Genomic DNA, 19,739 nt, shown 5'->3' on the forward strand with positions numbered 1-19,739 from the left:
AGACACTCCGAAAGGTGTTAAACAAGGAAGTAACATGATAGAATGCATTGTAGAAAGAAATCATGTAACTAAAATGTGCGGAATCTATGTAAGAGGCAAAGGAGGGGCATTACTAGAGGAAAGGACAAATTAAAAGGCTGTGGTATTACGCCAGATAGAAATGATGCTCTGAATTACACAGTTATAGTAGGAAGGGGGAGAGGTTTGAGAAATATTTAGAATATAAAACAGACAAGACGTAGTGACTACTTGGTTGTGAACTTGAGTGAGAAAGAAAAACCGAGGTGGATGTCTGGGTCTCTAGCTGTTAACTGAAGCCTCAATTCTACGAGAAGAAGGAGTTTTTTGTGAGGGGAATAAATAATAAATTCAGTTTAGAATATGTTGAATTTGAGATTGCAGTCAGAAGCGTCCAGCAAACAAATGGATAAGTGAGCTTAGAGAGATAACAGCTGAAGATTTGCAATATCTACAAAATAATGCTTACCTTCCAAGATGCAGCTAAGAATTAAGTTAGATAACGTATGTAAAGTGCCTAATGCTACAAAGCACCATAAATAAAATAAATCGGATGGCATATTTAGGTACCTCACTCAATAAATGTAATTTCTATTCCATCCAAGGCAAAATTATCAAGCTAATCTCTTTATTTAGATAGAGCCTGGAGTTAGAGATACAGGGTGACTTAAACAGCCTCACTCTGGGTTTTAAAGAAAGCTTAATGAGCTGACTGTCAATCTTCCAGTTATTTCTTCTCTAATCACTGATCTATTAAGGAGTTGGCTGAACAGGCCATCTTTCCCCAGCTATAACTTAACAGTTGCCCTGTCCTGTTGCCTCTCGTTAAATGCCTCCTGGTAAAAAAGGCCCTGGAACAATCCTGCCACATCCATCCTTACATAAGGCCTCTAACTTAGGAATGATAACCTTTAAATCCACCAAAATAAAACTGAAATAACATAATTGAGAATGTATTCATTCAACTTTCACTTCCAACTAAGGGATCCAAGTCCTGACAACCTTGTGGAAGATGGAAAACATGGAGGAAGATGGGAAGAATGATATCTCTTCCTCCTCTCATTTTAGTCTTCCCAAAGCTTCCCCCAACAAGTTTATAGAAAGTGACCGCCCACCAATATAGATCAGAACACCTAGTATTCCTTTAAACTACTTTTAGATGACTCTAGATATCTAATCTTTAACAATTTTCCACCATAAGTAATTTTAAAAAACCATGTATGTGATGCTAGTAGAAACTATGGATAACTATGGATATCTAAAACATGTAATTAAGAAAATGATATCTCCAAAGTTTTGACCTACACTGATTAATTTTTACAATTCTTTTTTGTTATGTTTAAAATTTAAATTAGATCAGCTATATACCACACATCTACCGTGCCATGATATTAGAGAATTAAACCTATTTGTTGCCATGGCCTAAGTATGGAGATCATTAGGCCTTGTCTACTGGAGTGGTTAGGAGTTGTTAACAGGTCACGATCACTCCCAGGGATGTGAAGAAGCCTTGTCTTTCAAAGGTGAGGATGATTGAATTCGTTCTTAATATCAAGTAGAGTAATCTGGTCTATACTTTCTTTCCTTAGAGTCAAAGCACCCCTGAAAACTAAGCTGTGTGTGGCACTGTGTTTTCTAGTCTCTATATGAACATTTGCATTAGAAGAAAAGCCTTTCCTATAATTCATAAAAGTCCCCAAATATATACTGCTAGTTTTCTAGGTATAATCCTAGCTTCAAACCACTAAGATCATAATTCTATAGTGAATGATGTTTGGCAAATTACCTATTAGAGCAATATTTTGTGAATTGTTGAATTTATGGACAATATATTTTCAAAACATACCACAAGTTAATTTTCTTAGTGCATATACAATACTGTGGAAAAGGCCCTGTTTATGATCCCTTAGTTCTCTCAGGAAAAAAGGAAAGAAAAGTAATTTTCCTTGTAATGAAATGGAAGAATTGCTCCTCAAGAGCCGTAAGTGGGCTGTGAAAGGCCCTCTTCTGCACTGATATGAAGGAAGTGCCAACACAGAATTCAGTAGGCTATTTCCCTTTTGTGCTGCAATTTAATATAAGTAACAAGAGAAGAAGGAATGAGCTTCCTTTACAGTTGAAGGAATGTAATTTTCACGTTAAGAATTTATTGACTATAAAATTTGGGAAACTTTTGGAGTTAACACTCAAAAAGTGGTATTATGCTCCTGTCTGGAATGGTTAAATAAAAAGACAGATTCCCAAAGCCAGAGAAAGCCTTAGAACGCTTCCCAAAGCCACTCAAGCTATATGATCTTATAATATTTTATTCACTAAGCATTCAGTCAGTTCCAACTAGAGTTTCACCCACCTAGGTCACCAGCAAATTGACTCAGAATCAGTCTAGATCTCTATGTTCTCTTTTCTTTTAGATTTTGATCCAAATAAAAACCTTCTCCTTTTACCTTGCTACAGTTTTGCATGAAGGATATCATACCTCTCCCACCCTATAACCAGTATTGTCTTCTTAAGAACCAGGATCTGTGAAATATCCACAGCTCCCTCCTGCCCAACACTGAGTGTGTGGTGACAGCATCCATTGAAGTCTCATACCTTGAAGAAAAAATCAAACTCATTTTTGAGACAAGAAAAGAAAGTGTCTTCTTCAAGGAGTAAAACAACATGATGTAATAGGATTAAAATTTTGTGTTTATATTCTAGACTAGGGTTGATTCACTTGGGATATGTAATAGTTAAAGAAAATCCTCTCACCATTTAAATTTAGCCATTATATTTATTAATATACTTGTAATCCTATCAGTCTGTTCTAATAATAGTTGAATCAAAGGCTGTAAACTAGTGCATATTTTTAAGAAGGAGGCAATGTAAAATCATGAAGAGCCATATTTGGAGTCTGTCAAAATCCTGGTTCTTTCTCTAAGTGTGTCTCTGAATTTCAGTTTCCTTGTTTATGACAGATACCTTACTCCTCAGGGATGCTTGAAATTTTAAACATTTACTACAGAGCCTGAAACAGTCATCATGTACTAGGTTTCCCATTGTCAGCCAATAAAACCTCTTGTTGATTGTGGGTGCCAGACTGAATCCTACAAAGGCACAGGCAGTTCTAGTTAACCTCGGGCAGTGGGGGAGGACACAGATCTGATGGATGCACTTTAGGAGAGAACATCATTAGGTCACAAGCAGTTAAAACTAAGCCCTGCTTCGAAACATTGTTGGGACATCATGCCCAGAGGGCAAGTTGGCATTCAAAATTAAAATGAATATACCCTTTGACTCAAAAATTCAACCTCTAGAAAATCATCTCACAGAGACACTCATGTATGAAATGACGTATTTTGAAGGCTAGCCTTAAAACATTGTTTATGAAAGCTAAAGATCTGAATCAACCAAATTGCTCATTAACAAAAGACTGAACAATCGGAACATGAAATATCTATATAGTAGCATACATGTAGCCATTAAGAAGAATGAATAATCTCCATGTTCCTAACTTCTGTTACAACTCAACCAGCTATGGAAACTTAAGCAAGTTGCTTTAGCTCCCTGGACTTCAGTTTCCGCATCTGTAAAACTGGGATAATAATAGTGACAACGATATAGATGTATGTGTGTGTGTGTGTGTGTGTGTTTGTATATAAAGTGCTTAGGACAGTGACTGGTTCACAATAAGCATGCAATAAAAGTTAGCTAACATTATTATTATTATATGCATTTATATGAATCAATGTCCAAGACAGAAAAATACAAAATGCAGAAAAGCATGGATAGTGGGCTGCCATTGAGAAACAAATGGTGCTCACAGGCCAGAAGGATGCACAAGAAACCGGTAACAGTGGTAGCCATAAGGGAGGATTCAGGAACAGGGGTGAGAAGGAGACCTTCTTTTCACTGTATATCTTCTATATTTTAAGTTTTATTGTGTGAAAACATTAATTATTCAAAACATTAGTTCATTTGAAAACAGACACTTCAAAACCGTGATAAATAAGATGATACTTTTAAATCTTTGATTAGATAGGTACTGGTTTTGGATTCCAAATTATAAATGAGATTGGAAGATGTCGTTCATTCTTGTTTCTTCAAAGAATATGGCCAGAGTAGCTCAACTCTGATTATGCATCCTACATAGAGGTTGCCAAATTTCAGAATTCTGTTGTGCTATTATGATAAAGATAAATGTACCTTCAAAAGCTGTGATTATACTACTAAATTCGCATTAACTTCTAAGATGACAAAGCTTGAGCTGAGACTTTGAGGGGTACACATTTCTTTATCCATGCCACTTTCTTTTCCTCTAAACATGGCTCTTACCAAACCCACCTAAGATAATACCCACAAATGGGTATTTTAAAGATCTGACTGTCCCCAGATCTTACTAAGTCCCTTAGTTGGGCTCGTTTTAGCAACCATCTACAAATTCTGCCCTACCCTGACTCTATAACAGTTACTTTCCAAGATAGAAGTGAAGGGAACATAACCCACTGGCTTAATTTTCCATTTTAGTCTCATACCCCAGGACAGGTAAGTGGGACACTGACTTGTTCCTTATGCCTCAGCCACTGTCTAATTTGTACTCCAGTTCCAGTTATTCCTGTTTTATTCCACCTTGACTATCGGGATGGGGATTATCCCATAACCTTCATGCATCTTTCCAGTTCTCCCTTGAACTTGATTACTTTACTTAAACCCAAGCTCCCAGGCCATAACTCATGCCATCAACCTTCCCAGAAGCCAAGTTTTGCTGATTTCCAGAGATTCGCACTGCAACCTGCCGTAGCACCTCCTTCACACTGACTGTTGCCAACCTGGCATCCCCCTGAAACTTGCCCCCAACTTGCAAGATGTGCTGCCCACATAGCCAGATAATTTTCCATTACCTTCCCCTGCAGCCTACCTAAACGCATCATACATCCCACCAAGGAAGGTACATCTAATTAATACCCTTCTGACTCCAGTTATGACAGAAGTCTGAGAACCATTCAAAGCTTATTCAGGAAACTGCCTTCTGTTGCCTCAGAGTGTTACAAGCCATCTCCAGTCAAAGGCTGTCAGTATTCTTGGAGCTGAGAGGAGCAGAAAAGATTTACTGGTGGGCATGATTTCAGATTGCAAGTATCCAGCTTTGCATGGAAATTTGATCATTTTTGCAAAGTGAAATAGCACCTTCCTTCCAGAAGAAATTAATAATAGTTACAAAGTAAGAAAACTAGGAGCATAAAATAGTGTTAGTTTAGGATGGATAATAAATAAGATTATGACTGTTCTTCCTACTATCCTTTCTCACTGTGTCAATTTCCCTCATACAAAAGTGCAAGTTACAAAATGGGTTAGTTTTAAAATATTCATTTTATGAAAAATTTGCATCAATGCCATTTTTAAAAGTTTACTTTTTTGCCCTGATTTCTCATTTTATAAACTGACAAAAAAGCAAACTAGAAACATTAGCTGAAGCACATGAAAATTATTCAGGCCTCTTATTCCCCAAAGTAGTCCTCTCTCCAGAACACTGGAAAAGGCTTGCTGAAATAAGCAAGCCAAACTGTGTTTCTATTCTGAATAATTTATTCAGAAATATCATTTATTCATTTTTCCACATAAGTTTATTTTCCTAACGGCTTTGTTATTAGATTGTTTGGGTTATTTGGCTCTTCTTTTCTGGTCTCATCTCTCTTCGTCCAAGGCCAAAAAGGCAAAAACGAATTAGCTATGGCTGTGTCTCTTTGCACGATATTTCAGCCCCCGCATCTGTGGATGGAAAACCATCACTGTGTTAGCACCTTTACGGTCCCATCTGTGCTGCCAGTCAAAAGCCATGTCTCATTTGCATCCAGGGCCATGGTGCTGATTTCTGCGTTGCCATGGCAACCAGCAAATTGTTTGATTTTCTGCCCAGTGTCTATCATCCAGAAGGAAACAGTCGACCCCACATCAGAGCTGATTACCTAAGAGAAAATAACATTGCAAAGAAATTCAATGTAGTCCCAGAATCCACCATTTTTATTTCAATAAAAATATCTAACTATGCATTTCCACTCTTGAGATCCCCCAACAGCTTGAGACTTTTTTGTAATGTATGTTCATTCTTTTTGTTAAGCTGATAACATTTCAATTTCTAGGCCAGAGCTGAAGTAATGAAGTCATGATTCTTTTTATCAGAAAAGATAGGAATCTTATCCCTTTACCCACCATTGAGCTTAGTGTCCAGAGACCATCCTAAAACCGAATCCTACTGAAAATAAACTCATAAATCTTTCACATTTAGATGAGAAAGCTGATTTTATTAGTCATGGTGCTCTGACACTACTTTCTGTATGAAAAGAAACATTTTATTGTATATCAGCTTCCATTTAGCATTCAGAAAAGAGAGCCCTAGCAGCCATTACGGGAAAAAGTTAATTTCAATAAATTGCTAAAGCCACTGCTTTTAATGCCATTAGTCCCTTTCTTCCTCCTTTCTCAAGGTATTGTGTGTATTCTTACAACTAAATACAATTATTGATGGGTCACTAAAAACAAAGAGCACAGGAAGGTTAAATATAAATCTGCACAGCCATTCCAAGAGGAAGGCAACTGAACAATGCTGGAAGGGATAGCGTTACATACAGCAGTCTGACAGAGAGAAATTTTACAGTGGCAGGTAAACATTTCAGCTAATTTCAGCTCTAGGTATTTAGGCACCCTTTAAGAGATTTATAGATTAAAACAAACTTGCCAATATGACTTTGGGACCCAAAAAATGAAAGAAAAAAAGACTAAACATACAAATGTGTAGATAGTTGCCTGAAGCAACATCTAAATTTTTAAAAAACTTAAAGCATATATTTATCTGCTTAGGTATTGATTAGCATTGTATAAATGTAAATTTATTAGGAATATGTTAAATTCGAGTATCACATTTTCATAACTAAACGGGTTGAAGTTTATCAAAGATATATTCAGAAGGCAGTCAGAGCTGGCCAGCATGCATGCATGCATTCATTCACTCTACAGGCATTCACTGAACACCCACTCTGTGCCCAGCTCCCTGATGGCAGTGGGACTTTACTGGTCAGTCCCTGCCCTCAAGAAGTCTATAGTCTAGGCTTGTACATTAAAATCACCTGGGGGGACTTTAAAAATCGTGACTGCATACCACGCCAGAGACTTTGACTTAAATGGACCAAGCAAGGACATTTTTTAAAGAGCTCCCCAGGTTATTTGTGTGCAGCCTGCGTTAAGAACTACTAGTCTAGATGGAGAAACAGACAAGAAAGAGATAAATGCTACAAGTTTAGACATATGGCTCCTGGGTGCTGTGGGGCGCAGAGAGGGAAACCCCAAATCCACTTCCTGGGGTGGGGGATGGGGATAGCAGGTGAGGAGGGTCAATCTGAATTGACGATACGAACGTGTATTTATTGAGTGCCAAGCCCTCTGCACTCTCTACCTCATTTGACCTTTATAAAAACGCTGTAAAATAAGTAATGTTACCACCCTCATTTTACCAGGGATGAAACTGAGATTCTAATCAGCTAAATACCATTCCCAAGCTTATATGACAAGGTTTGAATGCTGGGCTGTCTATTACAGATACATCAAGATGTCTTCCTCTATTCCAGCATAGCATCCCAGATAATTAAGAGTGTGCCTAAAAGAGAGAATGGAAGAATATGCCAACGTTCCTTATGAGGAGCAATAAGAAGTTTGATCGAGCCAGAGTGCAGATGATGGGGAAAATGCTGGGCCATCAGGTGAGGAAGCAAGCTGACAACAGATATTTGAAATCCCTAGTGAGCAATGTCAGAGAATAAGGAGTAATGTGTATAAAGTTCTTTTTACTGGGAAAGTGTCCATAGCTTTCAGTGGATTGTCAGTGGAGTGTATGACTCAAAGTAAAATTAAGAGCAATCTCACCGTTCTTGATAAGGAGGAGAGTGATGTAGTGCTTTGTGTTGGTTGGTTTGTGAAGAGATCTCTGACAGCAGTGTGGAGAACAAACGGGTTGTAGAAAGACCATTTGGAGGCTGCTGTAATAGTCCAGGTAAGAGACGCTCACCTAAGACAGCAGTTCTGGAGGGAAAAAAGAGAGGAGGGATTGGCAAAAGGGGCCACCATTTAGCAACATTTTTTTTCTCAGCGAAGACTGGATCATGAGCGTGTGAGCTCTATAGGTCTTTTTTCGCTGATACTCCCACTCTGAATCAGACGATTTCCTAAATGATGTAAAACTATATTTATGCTACACGTTTTCTCTCAGTGAAATAAAAAGTAGCTTAATCTTTTATTGTTGTTAAGTGATAGTGTAATCTCTAGGACAAATGACCTGAATCTTTGCCATAGTGTGACCTAAGACTTTAATTATCATTCCATGTAACAGCCTGTGTTTCTATTTGCTGTGGTTTGTGCGCTATGCATGGTGGTGAAGAGCACTGGGTCGGAGCCAGGACGCCTGAGTTTGAATGTCAGTCATCCTACCTTGAGCTCATTGCTTAAACTCTCTAAGCTTCAATTTCCTAAACCAGAGAGAATCATAGTAACTACCTCACACCATTCTTAAGAGGTTTAATTAAGCTAGTATTTGTAAAGTGCTTAGTTCGGTGCATGGCATACAATAAATAAGCCGAAACAGCCAGTACTACTAGTCTATTTAAGCTTTATTTATCTGACATCTTATTTAGGCTCACATCACTTATATCCAAATCAATTAAAGAAAAATATTCAACATCTTGCTCTCTCCCAGCTATGACAGTGAATGTAGACAATTACAGTTTTAGAAACCAGATTTTTAGATGCACATTGAAATTTCAAATTATATCATACTCATGAATTTGTTACATAATGGAATTTGGATTGTATTCATTAATGTCAAAGCCATGAAAACATATAATTTTCCAAGCAAGGGTGAAAATTTTGATAATGGTCTTTTAAGAAAAGGTTAAAGGTTGTGAAAGATTTTAATGATTTCTATTCAAAAAACATTTATCAAGTACCTATTATATGCCAGGCATTTCAGTAGTGAAAGATGGGCATTTCCTGATAGAAACCAAAAAAATAAAATAAGGCCATGTTCACAGGCAAGGTTTGCTTACTTGTTCAAGACTGGCATAACCCACAGGATACAGCATCTAATCACCTGCCACTTGCGTCTGATGTAGACATTCAACCAGGAATCGGTAACCTTCACTCTTTGCTGCTCTGCACTCTCCCTCCTCTGCCCGCCTGGCTGAGCGCCAACATACTATTCATCAGTTTTCAGCACCTTTCTCTGCTCATTTAACAATTTCTCATGAAATCTGAATCAATAATGACAACAGTGTATAGCCAGTCGGATTTCATTTTATGGCAATCTGCCTTAAGGCACAGTCTTCGGGAAAACAATGTGTTGAGAAACAAGGACTGACTATGTCACAAACATACAGGAAGTATTAACCAGAATCTGCTGTCACTATGACAATATGAGAATACAAGGATAACAAGGCAGGCGAGAAGACTGCAGCATTTAGTGAGGGAGGGGTGCATTTAACATCAATTGGCAGAGGAAGTGAGTTGACTACCTGACGGTGGGACTTTATTTTTAGCAAGTTGTTTTTATTGATAACAAAGCGCAGGAACACATATTGGCATCATATTTATGTGTCACATTTTGATAACAGATCCCTTTAAATTTTAAGTTCATTCCTAGCTGCCTCTTAGCAGATGAGACTTTAGCTGAGGACAGGGTCCCAACAGTCTGCAGAGCAGAAATGACACTCTCCTCATGACTACACTCCGGTGCAAATGGGCCTCACGCGCAGATCGTTGTTCAGACAGGAGCACACTCCACCTTATGTACCTAAGTTAATAGCTGTTTAGGAATATATGGGTCTTTTTGTCTCTCTCATCTGAAGCTGTCACAGCCAATCAGACAGTTCTAAGAGATGGGAGGCTGTATCTATGTCCTCTAATTGTGTTCTTGCTGTTCTAACAACAGTAGACATTTTACTTGTCTTTTGTATGCATCCCAAGTCTTTGGTCCAGGCAAGAAGAGGAATCAAAAATTATAGCAGCGGATGTCACTGGCTATCAAAGGATTGGGACATTTGATTTAATTGCTGTTTATATTTTATATTTTTAGTCTGTGCTGTTTATGGTCCCATAATATAAAGCAGATTACTTCTTTTTGTTCCATTTTGTATCAAATCTCTAGAAGTTACATCTCAGCAAGTAGGGAGGTGAGGAGAATGACAATATCTCAGAGCACTAGTCCGGACAAAGGATTCAAATATGTTGAAGCAGCCATCTCCATTTATAAATCTTGTTTATAGGATATTACCTCTTCTTAGATTAATTTGTGATTCACTCTTTCAAATTCATGCCTTGAATTTATTGAACACCTACAATATGCAAGGTACAGGATCTTGGCAGTGGGGATACAGCAGTGAAAACTTCCTGCCCTTATATTTAGTTGGGGAAGAGATGCAACCAGATGAGAAAAAAGCGTATATATCTCTCTCCACAATTTTATGAGTTATATACACACACACACATAAAAATGTTTAGTGGTGATAAGCATTATGGAGAAAAATGGTAACTGAGAAGAAGGTAGGGATCATTGAGAGTGGGTCCTCCCTGAGAACTGACTTGAGGAAAAACATGACTGAAAGGAAGGAGGGAGCCATGCAGATACGCGGGTGGAGAGATTTCCAAGCAAAGGAAACAGCAATGCAAAAGCCCTGAGGCAGAGTGTCCTTAGCATGTTCAAGAACAAAAGCAAGGAGGCCAGCAAGGCTTAGGCAGTGTGAGAGAGGCAAGGGGCTCCAAGCTGTGACCACCTGTGGTCATGGTACAGGGATGCAAAACATTCCAAAAATCATCAGGCACTCACAAAAACTAAGAGACAAAGTCACAAAAATATCACTTCCTCTTCTTTGGCTAATATTTATTTAGCTTTTACTCTTGCTTTGTTCTGTGTGTCTTCATATACAATATCCTTTGTGCTTTACAGAAAATATACAAGGGAGGTATTATAAATTCTATTGTACAGATAAGAAAACTATTGCTTATAAAAATTAAATCACTTTCTCAATGCAAAACGTTGGGAACTCTGACTCTATAACCTCACCACCTCCCTCATTCTAAAAAAATAGCCAAGAAAAAACTACTTCAAAAAATATTTGAGACTGCATTGGACTTCCAGTTCCTGGTTCTGCATGCTTAGAAATTGGCACCCCATCCTAAGAATAAGTAAAAAGCTGAACAAACTGAAAATTCAACAGCACTTCAGTAAGAGAAAGGAGGTCACAGGGCAAATTGCTGCCCCCAAAATTGGAGAGATGAACAGGCAAATAGAAGAAATCACAGTTACCAGAGCAGAAACTCATGATCTGAACACTCCACAGGAAACAGAGCCAAGATAGGAAAACCAGAACTGTAATTGACACGTTGCTGGAGGTTCAAAGTGGCTAAGTCTGAGAGTTAAAAACCCCAAGAGAATCAGTCATGGGGGCCTCCCATAACTTTATGAGTTTTATTTTGAGGATATCAACCCAGTCCTCACTGTAGACATTGGAGAAAAATCCCCTCATGCTTCTGGCAGAGGCAGAGAAAAAGAAACTATTTTGAAATTCATCAGAGTACTCTGTTTTTAAAAAGGTCTGCCCTCACAAGAAACTATTTAACCAGAACCTAACCTCCTGGGGTTTTATCAGAGCCTAACTGACCTGGGGAAGGGAAATACCAAATTCTAGTTGGATCTAGCCTTCCTGTTCCACCTAAGGGTGAGGGACAACTGAAAAGCATATGTGAAGTTCACAGTCCAGAGGCACAGATTCACTAAAGACTGAGACCTAATCTGGAACTCTACAATGCTTTCCCTCCTCCCAAACCTCACAACCAGATTACTAAAGGCCATCTACAGCGGTTCCTTTAACCCAGTACAGCATGTCCGGCTATCAAGACAAAATAACAAGACATACTAAAAGGCAAAAAACACAGTTTGAAGAAATAGAGCAAGCATCAGACTCAGACACAGCAGGGATGTTGGAATTATCAGATAGGGAATTTAAAACAGCTATGATTAATACGTTAAAGTGTTTAATGGGTAAAGTAGACAGCATGTGAGAACAGATAGGTAGCATAAGCAGAGAGATGGAAATCCTTACAAAGAACCAAAAAGAAATGCTAGAGATCAAAAACAGAAATGCAAGAGAAATGAAGCATGCCTTTGAGACAAACAATCCAACTGAAAAATTAGCCAAAGATCTTAACAGACATCTCAACAAAGAAGATAAATAAATGGCAAATAAGCATCTGAAAAGATGCTCCACATAATATCATCAAGGAAATGCAAAGTAAAACAATAATGAGATATCACTACACATCTATGAGAACAGCCTAATTCTGGAACACTAACATACCGAATGCTGAGAAGGATGTGGAGCAACAGGAACACTCATTTATTGCTGATGGGAAAACAAAATGGTACAGCCACTTTAGAAGGCAACTGACAATTCCTTACAAAACTAAACATACTTTTACCATACAATCCAGCAACCACACTGCTTGATATTTACCAAAGGATCTGAAAACTGATGTCCACACAAAAGCCTGCACACAGACGTTTATAGCAGCTTTATTCATAATTGTCAAAACTTGGAAGCAACCAAGATGTCCTTCAGTAGGTGATGGATAAATAAATTGTAGTGCATCTATACAACGAAATATTATTCAGTGCTGAAAAAAAGGCTATCAAGCCGCTAAAATACACAGAGGAAATGTAAATGCATATTACAGAGCAATAGAAGCCAATCTGAAATGATTCCAACTTTATAACATTCGTTTTTCTTTTTATTTCCCCCAGCACATAGTTGTGTATATTCAATTGTGGTATATAACAGTCTTGAAAAGGCAAAACTACGTAGATGGTAAAAATATTCATGGTTGCCAAGGGTTGGGGAGGAGAGTAGGATGAAAAAGTGAAACACAGAGGATTTTTAGGGCAGTGAGATTACTCTATATGATGCTATAATGGTGGATACATGTCATTATAGGTTTGTCCAAATTCACAGAACATACAAAACTAAAAGTGAACCCTAATGTGGACTTTGGGTGATAAGAACGTGTCAATATAGGTTCATCAATTGTAACAAATGTACCACTCTGGTGGGGGATGTGGCTAACGAGGAAGGTTATGTATGCAGGGGGATGGGGGATATGAAATATTTCTGTATCTTCTTTTCAATTTTGTTGTGAGCCTGAAAGTGCTCTTAAAAAAACAATAATCTCTTGGGGCTGGGCCTGTAAAAAAGAGCAGCGTCTCCATGCATACAATGTGCTACCATTTGTGTAAAAAGCGTTTAAAATGATACATATTCTTAAATATTAAGAATTATTATGTATCTATTTAAAAATGAGTATACGTATTTACTTATGTATGAATAGAAAAGCCCTTAAAGGGTGTTCGTGGAACTCAGGAAACCAGTTGCCTCCAGGCAAGGAAATTGAATAGACAGAGACAGGGATAGAAGGAAATTTTCACTGTATGCACTTTTGTCCTTTTGAGCTTTATAACTTGTAAATGTGTTATTCCTTTCAAGCTAATCACATTTAAACAAACACGTGTGTATGTTTGTGTGTGTGCATGCATGTATGTGCGTGTGTGTGTACATGTTTTGGTGTAACCTTAAGATTAGGGTGTTTCCCATGTCTCCATCAAGTGACCACAGCTCACAGACTCAGGACTGACATGTAAACAAGTAAAACCTTAAGCCGGCCAGTGAAGAAAAGCTATGTTAACAGACGGAGGTCACTTGGAGCACAGCAATAAGTCAGGCAAAGAGAAAGGTTTCATTAGTGCTTATCCAGTTCTGTTCAAAAGAGAAACTCATTGATTTTGCCCTAAATACAAGCACTAAAGAGGTCGAATGTCTTGTAAGGTGGAGATAACATTTCTCTCAAGCTTGTCCACTCCCCTTTGCTCAGACTTTACAATCACCAAGGAAACTTCTAATTGAATTGGTTAGATTCTCAAATATCTCAATTCCCAAAAAATGGTGTTCAGAGAAGATGATAAGAGATGCACTGTCACTATAAAATTATACCCAAGCCTCATTTTTAATGAATGATTTGGCATTGTATTTCCTGTGATAGTGGGAGAATTGTTCCTCAAGGAGCAGTATCACTCTGAATAAACTGAAGAAGGTATAGCCTTCAAATTTTCAAAGCCAACATCTCATGCTGGTTTATGGGGTCCCCACCAAGGATCTCAGGAGTCCTGCAGGAGGCAGCCAGGTAGCTACTACTGTCTGGCACGTCTCTACACGTAACCATGTATGGGATTCATATGTTTACTCCCAGAGATCAGGGAAATGGTACAATTCTGGGAGGCAATTTGTGTATTAAATTATCTAATATGCATCTATTTTAGAAATTGTAGAAATTCATTCCTAAGATTTTACTCTAGAGAAATAAAAGTCACGAGCGTGAATATGTTTATGCACAAAAAACTCATAATGGCAAAATTCTCATCAAGGCAAATGGGTCAGTAAATCATGATGCATACATACAATGGGATACCGTGCTCCCTTTTAAAAATGATGAAGTAGGCCTACATTTAGGTACAAGGAAATATATTCCAATACATTATAGAGTAAAAAAGTAGTTCACAGAACCGTATTTATATAAAATAGTCTATACACAGAGAGATATTTAGAACATGTGGATATTTCAGCAATATTGAGCTCCTTATTTGATCTTTACTGCATTAACTTCTTATAATCATGCAATATTTTACAAAAAATTGTTACTTCAATAACAGAAATAGTCAATATCATTCTCTGTCAAAATTTGATGATGCTTAAATATCTAGCCTGACTATAAATGTGTCCTAGAGTCAAAACAAACTGAAACATTAACTATTTTACACAAACGCATAAACTCACATCATTAGGATGAGAGCCATAGTGATAACTCAGAAATTTTCTCTATTCCAGTTTATATGATACCTACAAATACTGTTTTAAAAATCTCGTAACATTCATGGGTTTTTAGGAAAAGTTTCATTTAAGAACTCAATGCAAAGACAGTTCATTAGAACTGCCTCCAAGATATCGAGCTACTTTGATTCGTTCAAAATTACGCATTCCAGGGACTCCTTCATCCTGTTCCAACTTGTTCTGTCGCTAGCTAGCTGTGAGGCAAGCTCTGCTGGGAGAAATAAAGCATATGGTTCCTTTTAAAAGGCTTTACATGGCTTACTATCACTTTCTTAGATTAGGATGCAAGGTACCAAAAGACAGGAAGACAAAGAAAAGTCAGAGAAATGTGCCAAGTTGTTGTCATATAGGAATTATGTTAGGTCCCCACTGGTGTCCAAATAGAGTGAAATAATAATAAAGTGTTGGCAACATGTTGAAATGACAACAATAGATGGGAACACTTTCATTAAATTCAAACAAAGAGAAAGTCTTAAAAAAAGACACCAAACCAGGTAACCAAAGAGCAAGTGCCAGTGGACCGGGAAAGCCTGGGTTCCTTTCGAACTTGGAGTAAGAAATGGCAATAATTGACCACATTTAGCAATGAACACCCATTTGGCGTTCAGAAAAGTGTTAGGAGTTGTGGGAAAATACAGAAGTGGAAGACAAGGATCTTTCTCTTACACCAAAAACATAGGAGGAGAGAAAAAACGAGAGTTTAGTTAGGCGTTTAACTGAAAAAAAGCTAGAAATGTGACCCATAGTCAGAGAGAAGAGAGGTAAGTGTGCCTGGAGATGTGCCTGTGGACTTCAGGGAGCTGAGAAGACCAAAGAGGAGGCCTGCACGTTTGTGAGCAGGAACTGCAATGTCTGAGAAGAGAAGGGGCAGAATAAACAGCTTCCTCTTCTCAAGGGGCGTTCCTGAGGAAGAGCGGGGCTAGGGACAAAGTCCGGTTCAGGATGCCCTCCTGTCTAACTCTTCCTAACATCTGCATTCACATAACCCCTGGTTAAAATAAAGATTAAGGAATACCAAGAAGTTAGCAAGAAAGAGGTGTCATAAAGCATCACCATTTGACTTGAGAGCTGGGGAGGCTGGGGGACCCTCGCGAGGGCTGGCAACTGGGGAGGACGGACTGCTTCCAAGAGGCAGGCCGTGGCCAGGTAACGCTGGACAGGTATGTGCTGTTACCATGATTATGTCTCGCCCACAGACACACACATTTTGAAAGGCAAAAAACTGAAGCTTAGACACATTAGGTAATCTGCCCAACATTTGAATTCTGGTCTATAACCCAGCATCTAGGCATCCCTTTGCACTCTTAAAAATTATTGAAGAATTCGAAAAGCTTTCATTTTATGTGGGAGAAAAATGTAGAGATAGAAAGATGGATAGACAGACACACATAGGTATTTGCCATATTAGAAATGAAACTGAGAAATTGTTAAAATACAAAAGCACACATTTCTTTAGCCATCAGAGCAACGTCATCATGGCTCATCATGTAGCCTCTGGAAAACTCCATTGTACACTCATGAGACAATGAGAGAGAAAAAAGCAAACAACAAATTAATATTATGATGAAAATAGTTTTGATCTCACAGATTCCCTGAAAGGATCTGAGTCCCCCAGGGGTCTGAGACCATGCTGTGGGAATTACTGCTTTAACCTCAAGTCTGTGTTCTGTTTTTCCAAGACCAGACTGTTGCATTCAGTGAATGACCTTCACAGTCTGGCTCTAAGCTCCCTGTACACGCTCAATTCCCACATCCTTTGCGAAGAACTCCCGAACTAGCCCCCCAGCATAAACACACTCCGCGTAAATGCCCTGTGAGTGCTCCAGCCTCTTCGCTGTCTCTTCTGTCTAGAACCACTCCCTTCTCCTTTTAGAGACTCACTCTAGCTTTCAGGGCCTTGCTGAAATGTCCCCCACCCCAACCCCGACGCAATTGATCACTTTCCATAGACAGCCCTTTGCTCTCACCTCTACTTCATTCTACTGTATTCCATTGTTTCCTTCTGAGTTGTGATGTGTCTGCCTCCCCTTCTTTCATCCCGCAGTCCTGCACTGAGCACCTGCCTAGCAATGAGCGTCAGGAAGACACCCTGGACCTGACCTTAGAGACGCGAGTCTTCCTGAGCTACTGGGATGAAGAAAGTACAGTGTATGAATCTTTGATTCCTCATTCCTGGCACCTGGTACTTGTTCAAAACTGTTCCATTTGCTTTTTCTAATTACTCTGAAATGACAAATTATCACCAGCTGATGGGACTATGGGTGATATTGTTTTCTTTGTACTTGACTGCAATGCATTTTTGTAATTATAAATGTAACACAATGTTAAAGCGCTTCTCTGTAGCTTAGCAGCCAATTGTTAGGAAACATGTATGCGATACAATCTCCATGTGCTTTATATACATATTAATGCTTTTAATTATTTATGCTATTAACAGCAAAAATAAGTAGAGCTGTGAATACTCAACTCGGTTGTATGGTGATTCTCCCTATATCATGTACCATATGTACATACTCTATTGTTGCCTATAATTTGCATATATTTGTGTTATCTTGGCTTTATCTTCATGTCCCAAGTGGAAAATACCAGATCTTCTTTGTGTCCCATTTCTTGAATTCCTCATGGAATATTGCTCATCTTATGGCCAGGCAACATAGGATCTTAACATACACGCACAAACCCAGCTTTTTAACTTGCAGATCTCAATTAGCAAAATGTTCTCCCGGAAACAAATACATCTCTCAGTAGCCACAAGGGAGCCGAATTAACTGGCTGCCTCCATAAAGTTCAGTAAAACATTTATGAGGGAGTGTTTCCCACATATGGAATTCAAAATGGACTGTTTTGTAAAGGATTTTTATCTCCTAGAATAACCAGAAAACAGAGTATTTGAAGTAGTGACATGACACACTGCTCATTACTAACAAAGGGTTTCCACCCCTTGCATAAAATCTGAACCACTCATTTCTGCGTGAATGCAGAAGCTTCTGCAGAAGGGAAAGAAAGAATGGGTTGGAGTTACTGTTTGGCCACAAGCTGGATACTGGCTGTCTGCTCAGCTCCCACTGTGCTGTTACCATCAAGCTGGAGGTGATCATTGCAGCAGACTAACCCCCCCCCCCCGATGCCCACTCCCTCCATGATACCCACAGGCTGACCCACCCTGTCCTCTCAGATGGCCTGTGGTCTGTGTGGCGTCTCAGCTCCAGAGGAGTCATGCTTCTTCATTGCCATGCAGGTAGCGCTCCCATAAGCAAAGGCTGCAGAGCATCATTAGAGTGGCGGGGAGACAAACAACACTGGCGCTGCATACCAAGTGGCACCACATTTAGCTGAATCATTTTATTATGAATACATTCCAGGCTGCCACTGTGAGCCACTGGTGTAAAATATGCTGGCAAAATGGATCTCTGCTAATTACATTTCATGCATATTTCAGAGCTTTCCAGAGGGATCCAGGAGGATGGTGTTCATAAAAGGGAATTTTACAACCAGGTTCACTTGCATTTGGCATCTAGACCCAAACGAGTGGGCAACAAAGATAAGTTCAATTACATTACATGTTGTGTTTGTTTTAGCTGGGATATTGTAATTCCTTCTAATGCTGTCGGCACTGCTGTGGTCGCTGGCTGCAAATAAAATCACTCTTCAAATCCACCTGAACACACATTATTGCAAAAAAGCACATGGATATTAAGTCATTGCTTTTCCACATTTCTTTTTCCATATTTGTCCTCAGTTACTTTAGAGTGAATTAAGGAAATGAGCCTCTGGACGTGGGGACGCGTTAGGAGAGTGACAGAAAAGCATCATTACCTGCTTCAAGACTGAATTGTAAAGAACACAAGTGACTTCTTTCTGGTGGCTTTTCACCCTCTTGCTTGCTTCACTTTTCATTGCTAACAATGCCAGCTGGTTATTAAATGAGATGAAAAGTCGTCCGCGGGCTTCATCAAAGTGGAAGAGGCATCTCACGTCCTGACTTTTGGGGAAAGAACAAGCTATCCTCTGGATGGACAGCTGGTGCTGGATATCCCAAAGTCTCAAAACCTGGGTGAAAAGGGAAAAAGTCACATGAATACGTCAAGAATAACTCTAATTTTTTAGCCAAATTTCTTTCTAGCTCATCCTTGACCCCAGGCAGTTGTTTCCTCCATAGTGCTACTATAACTGTTCACACTTCTATCAAAACACAGATTTCTCTTTTTTAACTTCCCTTATCCATTCAAATATCTCCTCACTGTAATGGCTTCTAGGGAAGGGATCATGATTTGTCTCAATTCCAGGCAAAGTGCTTGGCATTTAGTAGGTGCTTGTGGTAGGCAGAATAACGGTCCCCAAAGACATCCATGTCCTATCCCTGGAGTGTGTGAATATGTTACCTTGCATGGCAACAGGAATTTTGCAAACGTGATAAATTAAAGACTTTGAGAGGGAGAGATTATCCTGGATGACTTGAGTGAGTCCAGTGTCATCACGAGGGAGATCAGAGTGACAGGATGTAAGAACTCTGCCCAGCGTTGCTGGCTTTGAAGGTGGAGGAAGGGGCCCCCAAGCCAAGGAAACTGGAAAGGTAAGGAACCAGATTCTCCTCCAGAGCTTCCAGAAAGTAAGACAGACCTGCCAGCACCTTGATTTTAGCCCATGAAGCCGTGTGCCGGAATTCTAACCTACAGCATACAAAACATATTTGTGCTGTTTCAAGCTACTAAGTTTGCAGATTTCTGTCACAGTAGCAATAGAAAACTAACAGCATTTCTCTTTCAA

The 19,739-nt window shown here is 39.0% G+C and overlaps 1 protein-coding gene across 2 annotated transcripts in view; it reads right to left on the reverse strand.

The window, feature by feature from the left end:
• WDR49 (WD repeat domain 49) overlaps positions 1 to 18,746 on the reverse strand; it is a 38,863-nt gene extending 20,117 nt beyond the window's left edge. Inside the window, exons 1-2 of one of the 2 annotated variants that reach the window (XM_070582289.1) lie at positions 18,135 to 18,746; positions 5,799 to 5,963 (exon numbers count right to left, since the gene is read on the reverse strand). The gene's annotated coding sequence lies outside the window, so the exon portion shown is untranslated. Of the gene's footprint in view, positions 1 to 5,798; positions 5,964 to 9,089; positions 9,391 to 18,134 lie in introns of those variants that run through there. The other variant, XM_070582290.1, reaches the window with a different exon arrangement.
• Between the last annotated feature and the right edge of the window lie 993 nt (positions 18,747 to 19,739).

Source organism: Equus przewalskii, chromosome 18 (assembly GCF_037783145.1).
Source record: "Equus przewalskii isolate Varuska chromosome 18, EquPr2, whole genome shotgun sequence".
Classification (NCBI taxonomy): domain Eukaryota; kingdom Metazoa; phylum Chordata; class Mammalia; order Perissodactyla; family Equidae; genus Equus; species Equus przewalskii.